This window comes from Helianthus annuus, chromosome 11 (genome assembly GCF_002127325.2).
Source record: "Helianthus annuus cultivar XRQ/B chromosome 11, HanXRQr2.0-SUNRISE, whole genome shotgun sequence".
Lineage (NCBI taxonomy): Eukaryota > Viridiplantae > Streptophyta > Magnoliopsida > Asterales > Asteraceae > Helianthus > Helianthus annuus.
Genome location: NC_035443.2, coordinates 101,655,840 through 101,663,103, shown reverse-complemented (window position 1 = coordinate 101,663,103; position 7,264 = coordinate 101,655,840).

Below are 7,264 nucleotides of genomic sequence, written 5' to 3'. Positions count from 1 at the left end.
CAGCTAGTTAACTCTGTTCTTTCAGCCATGCATTTATATTGGGCTTCCGTTTTCATGATCCCGGCTCGTGTTACCAAGGAGTTAGAAAAGCGTATGCGGCGCTTTCTTTGGAATGCGGGAACGAGTGGGAGAATCAAAGCAAAGGTGGCGTGGAATGATATATGTTTGCCAAAAGCGGAAGGTGGTTTGGGTATTAGATGTATTGCGGATGTCAACAAGGCCCTCATTACTAAGCATATTTGGAGTATCCTCTCAAAAAGGAACTCATTATGGGTGCAGTGGATCTATACTCATAAATTGAAAAATCAGAATTTTTGGGAGGTACAAGGTAAAGGTAGTATGACGTGGGGTTGGAGGAAGATCTTATCCATTCGGAATGCGGTTCGGCCGTCTTTTTGGAGCATCATTCGGAGTGGTAAGCAAACGAATGTGTGGAGCGATAATTGGTGTCACTTGAGTCCTCTTAGGTCTTTTATAACACCAAGACACATTGCGAACGCGGGGTTTAACCTTCAAGCCACGGTGGCAGAAGTAATAGATGAGAATGGGCAGTGGAAATGGCCCCAAGCATGGTACGATGTATACCCGGTTCTGATTGGGTTAACTGTTAATCAACAGGACCCCCAGTTAGCGGACCGAATGGTTTGGAAGGATGTAGAGGGTCATGATCAGCACTTTAGCTCATTGGAAGTATGGCATACATTACGGACTCGTGACACTCCAGTTAAGTGGGCTAGTATGGTGTGGTTTAGTCAATGTATCCCGAGACATTCATTTCATCTTTGGTTAGTCATAAAAAACAAGCTCAAAACACAAGATCGGTTGGCGGTTTGGGAAGTGGGCAGCGAAACGAACCGGAGACTCATGTGTTGTCCTCTTTGTAAACATGGTACGGATTCTAGAGATCATTTATTTTTCGTGTGTGGTTTTGCTTCTCAAGTCTGGTCGAACATAAGGATGTTGGTGGATTTGGAAAACGTTAATGATTCTTGGACTTCGATTGCGGTTTGGATGGAACGCAATTCGGATTCCAAAAGGTTCAAACACATCGTGTGTAAGCTAGCAATATCGGCCTCATCTTATTACATATGGCAAGAGCGGAATAATCGGTTGTTTACGTCAAAGGAGTGCACGGCGGAACAGGTAACCGAGAAGATTAAAAACATTGTCCGGCTCAGGCTAATGGGTTTCGTTTACAAAGGAGATTTGGATTACCAAAGGACGCTCACAAAGTGGCAGAACCTGTGTAGGGCATCGGATGAAGACCCGGGCTAAGGACCAAGATTTTGTGTTGTCCGTTTGGTAGTAATTGTTTGTTTTATTGGTAGTGTTTTGGGCTGTGTGTCGTCTTTTGGTTGTACGTTGATGTTGGTCTTGTTTTCTTGTTGCCTAGTCTTGGTATGCCGGGGCTAGTTGCGTGTGCTATGTCAGGCACATGCTTTGTTCTTATTGGTTATTTATAAAATTTACCGGGGTAACCCTTTACCCAAAAAAAAAACCATGCATCTTTCGATCCACCCTTATCTTTCGGTCTATGATTAACACAATTATCTTTCGGACCAAAAACTATGTTTCGAACTATATGTCATCTTTCGACCATAGCTATCCTTCGGTCCACTCCAGCTATGTTTCGGTCAAGGTTATGTTTCGGTCAAAGCTATGTTTCGGAGAACACATATCTTTCGGTCACAACCTATTTCTATAGCACCATTGGGCCGAAGCCACAACCAATGGCCTTTACTTGGCCGCCCACCCTCACCAAACAATTATCACACACATGACTTCCTGAATTCTACTGACCTTGATCTAGAAACCTACATCACTAGAATGAAATACTAGCCGCAAATTCCACATGAACCAATCCATGCAATACACATCATGTTAGCCGACAATTTGCTAAGAATTCACATGTAAATCCTCAGATCACTATCATATGTATGAAATCATTATAAACCCCTTAGCCATCCATGAAGTCACGTGCAGCACTTGTTAATTTATGATATCACCCTATTCGAGGTTCCACAATACCATTATTTAACTCACAAAAATTCATATAAGACCAAGCAAGTCATCGGTTAACAATTCATAGTGAAAGCCTACTCCCTATTCACGAGAGTACTAGGAGCATCATGTCAACCTTAATCTTCCTGCAAGTCATTAACTAGAGACACACATATTAAACCATCACATGTCCACTGTCATAATCACATGTCTACTGACAAAAGTAACCACCCTAATCATGCACCATCTTATTCTATGCACTATCTTATTACCATTGGTCCCATAGTAAACATTCAAGGTATTATCCATTCATTCCATATTAAAAGGATTCACATATTCATTGTTTATGCAGTTATCTACCTATCATCATTCTATTAACACCACAATATTTATTATCCATTATGTTCTCTAGATCAAAACAGTCGTATATGATTACAATCAAAAAACACCCATACACGACCTAATTTATATCATGCATGAATGCGACAATCAGGTTTATTCAACATCAAACAATTAGTCGGACATGTTCATGAGTAACAACCTACTAAATATTTTCACAAGATACTAACCAGATTGAATGATGAAATGAAGAGGGCTTCGAGTGACAGGAGGCAGCCGTCGGTTTGCAATAGGAGGGGAGAGAAGTTTAGGGTTTTGTGGTTATAACAAATACTATCTTAATGAGAGGGGGTTTTCACAAACCAAGTGTATATTCGCTGGATGTGAGCCGAGCCCAATTCTCGGGTTTCGTTTGGGCCGAGGGCTAGTCCAAGATAATTAAAAGAGTGTTGTGCGACACGGGGGTGTATTGTGAAATCGGTTATACATTGTGCGGTCCACATATGTTACACGTATATACATAACACACTAAAATCTCATAACACTTCTCACATAATAAAACATAACATTTAACATAACATACCATTTAATCAATGAATCATATAATCACGTAGCATTCAAACATGTTACACTAAGTACAAAGATAGGTTCGAGATACGAGTTGTCACACCCTGTTTGAAAATCGGACTAGAGTTCCTAAGCATGAAACTCGGACAAAATCAAAGGGGTTTGGGGGTTGAAATTCGGACAAGGGGTGTGGGGGTTTAAAAGTCAGACAACCCACAACAACAAAACTCGGACCATTGCTCTTCTAATAAAGCTCGGACAGGTGGTTAACAAAAAGTCGGACCATTGGGTTGGGACCTAAAACTCGGACCATCCAACATATAGAAACTCGGACCCATGTGCCTGTTTAAAAAGCTCGGACATCATGTGTGACAACTCGAATTTCCAAGATTTCTATTTCGCTTTTATTGCACGTTCATGTATTGTTTAGTTGTTTAATTGTACAAATAATTGGCTATGGAACTGTAACGTTTTGATACAATGAAGTGCATTGTGTGAATATGAATGGTTATGTGTTAATTGTGATAAATTTGTTAAATGCGTAAACTTGGTGGTGAAACCGTGAAATTGTTGTGAGATGGTGCACTATTGTAAAATATAATAATTAAGGGTGGATAGAGTTATTAGTGAAATCCTAGTGATACTTAACCCTAATCCCTTGTTCACTAATCATTTTCACAAAAACCCAAGCACGTACATTCACTTTCTCTGGCAATCATCATCACCATTATCAATGGCACAAGACATTCATCACTCTTGATTCCTCTCTTTCTCTAGAATCATTCAAGGTAATTGTTTATTGATTATTGTAATACTTGTAAACCCTAATTGATTGCTTGATCATTATCAATTCTTGATTATGGGTTCATGAAAACCCTAGCTCTCATATGATACTTCTGTGGTTTTGATTGAGTCTGATTAATTGAGAAATGAATAAGGTTACTATGTAATCAATTGCTTGAGGATTCTGTGGTATGACATGTATAAACTGTCGATGATTAAATTGAATTCTGCTCTGCTAAATATGTGGTTTAGGGTTTTCAGATCGTGAAAACAATGAACGTAACTGTCAGTGCATAGGAATGTTTGAATAATGTTCATGATAGTCTGAGTTTCATATACATGTATGTCCGACCTTTTTGATATGCTTGTGGTCCGAGTATTACTTGCTAAATGCATTAAGAATCCGAGTTTTATATATATTACCATTGTCCGATGATTGTAATAAATGTTGTTGTCTGACCTTTTGATTATGTAAAAGGTCCGAATTTTTTTAACACATGTTAAGGTCCGAATTTCATAGGGTTGTGATGTTGGTCCGAGTTCTTGGCCCAAGGCTCTAGTCCGACCTTTATTAAAGGGGGGTATGGTCCGAGTTTTACCCCACACCCCCTTGTCCGATCTTTAACCCTATATAGGGGAGGGGTGTCTGTCACACCCCCAAAATCCACACGCGGAGTACCACCGCTTGGGAGCGTGACATGACCAGGATCAAGCCATCAATCATATCAAACATAGCATTTAATAATAATAAAAGTCATTAAAGTAGTTCATCATGACATGATCGATGTTTCAAAACCAAGCATTGTTTAAGTAGCGGAAGCATTGTTGTAAACCCAAGCTAAAAATACTGAAATGTCATAATTGTCCAACAAAGTAATACGATCCTTGTCCACAACGACCGGCTCCTCTTTGTGCAAGATCCATGTACCTAACGATCTGCAAGGCATGTAACAGAATGATCAACAAACTAGTTGAGCGAGTTCACAGTAAGTAAGTGCGTAACAGTAAGTAACGGGTGGCTCTACTGGGCCGATAGTAAGTTGTATAGGTGGGGGCTTCCCATGTTATGTGACCACTAGACTATTCGTATCAACTACTCGTATCATCCCCGTTCTTCTTCCGAGAACAGTAGCGCGTATGGGGTGTACGTAGGTTTTACGCACGTATCCTTCACAACCGAGGATAGGAGACGCGGGAGTGTACGTGGGTTTCACGTACGTATCCTTTGTACCGAGGATAGAAGTAAGCAATGCGTACACGTAGGTTTTACGTGCGTGCCTGACATCCGAGGCAGTAATTGGCATATGACCACGTAGGTGTTATCCTAACCTACGGAACCGTCCTGACATCCGAGGATCATGGTAGGTGATAGTCTAGGAAAAGCATATGTACGTTATTAGTCAATGGTAACCTTTATCCCAGTCCCACGACCCGGGAATCCCATGCCTTAGTAGGGGTGTGAACTCACCTGGGTTTGCTCGGCAGACAATAAAATGCTCAAGTATACAGTAAGAGATCAACCACGTCCTATCATGGTTACTTATGCAAGTTAGGTTCGTACTCAACTATTGCACGTATAAGCTACACGTATGTATACACATATAATCATGGCAAGAATCACGTATGCATGTGAACAAGTAAGAGCATAGCATTAACATTCATGTGCGATCCAATGTCTAAGCCCGAAATACAAACAGCCCAAATATCATGTCGGCCCAACCGGATAAGCAGTCCAATAACATAACAGTCATGAGTCCAACCATTTGGCCCGACTGATTGGGCCCGTGACAGCGAAGGCCCAAAACAGTGTACGTGCAAAGGTGGTCTCGAGTCGCAACCGGCGATCTCGAGTCGCAACCGAGAGTTACGAGTCACAGCAGGAGATTACGAGTCGCAACAGAAGATTGCGAGTCGCAACAGCTGGTTACGAGTCGCAAGGGACGGTCTCGGCTCGTCATGGTCTGGTTACGAGTCGCAACCTGGCTCGCAACCATGATTGCGGCTGATGTTGTTGTGTGGTCTCGAGTGGGGTACCGACTCGCAATGAGTGATACCGAGTCGCAACCGTGTGTGTAACTGGTTTCCATAATTCCTGCAACAATCTTTCCGTGATTCTAGCAAACAACTTAGGCAGTTTCAGAATTCAGATCAAACCTAGTAATTAGCAGATTTTTATATCATATTCAACGTGTTCATCCTTAAACAAATGTATAACAGTATCAAGAATAAACAATCGGATCATAATCAAACATATAACAATCGGTTGGTTTTAAATCTTGCAACCCTATCATGCATCCTAACCGATTAACACATACATGCAACCGATTTACAATCAACATCACGAACCACTGTTAGGCTTCTATCATACAACCCGGTTTGTGTGAACATACATAAGAGCCGATTTACATACAAGCAGATTGGTTATGATAACCTATGTCACTTAATCAGTTTAGCTCGATAACATAACTCATCCGATTACAATCATATGGTGAACAAACGATTTGCAAGAACACAAACTAAACCACATAAATCGTACAAGAACATAATCAATCATACTAACCGGTTACAAGTAAAGGAGTGTGATCCGAATGGGAAGTTGGTTCTTGTGCCGTCGGTTTCCAAGCAATGAGAGGGAGAGAGAGTTTGTGTGTGTGAGTTCTTGTTTTGCAAAGCTTGTGAAAAATTAACCCTAATGGTATATGTATCATGTACGCAAAAGGAGTGTGGGCCGAAACCTCACTTGGGCCGAGGTTTCGAGTCGAGTGTGTGGCCCGAATGGGCTTGTGTTCGGTTGGGCATTCGGTTCAAGTAACGTATTCGTAAACACAAGTAATCACGTAACATTCAATCAGTTAATGGCATCACATAAGTTGATCAACAGTTACACGTAATACAAGGGTCGGTAAAGTACGAGTTGTCACATTATCCCCAACTAATTGGAAATTTCGTCCCGAAATTTGGTATGCACTCACTGAGGAAGCTAGGTAAGTTCAATCATTCACTGGTTTTCCTGGGGTGTCACATCCTCCCCCCGTTGATCTGGAATTTCGTCCCGAAATTCCGAAGTAGTAGCTTCAGCCTCAGTAGTGGTAGCATTGGTTTCGAATAACTGGGGGTACTTTTCTGTCATCCTGTCTTCGCGTTCCCAGGTGTACTCTGGGCCACGTTTGGAGTTCCAACGAACCCGAACAAGAGGGATTCTCTTGTTTTTGAGGACCTTCACATCCCGGTCCGTGATTTCAACTGGTTCCTCGACGAACTGCAACCGCTTGTCGATAGTGAGTTCCTTAAAAGGAATGATGAGGTTTTCATCTGATAGGCACTTCTTTAAGTTCGATACATGAAAGACATTGTGAACTGCTCCGAGTTCAGCTGGTAGGTTCAACTTGTAGGCTACCTTGCCAATCTTTTCGATGATTTCGAATGGTCCGACGTACCGCGGATTCAGTTTGCCCCTTTTGCCAAAACGTACCACACCCTTCCAGGGTGAGACTTTCAATAATACCCGGTCCCCGACCTGAAATTCCAAAGGCTTTCTACGCTTGTCCGCGTAGGCTTTCTGACGGTCGCGTGC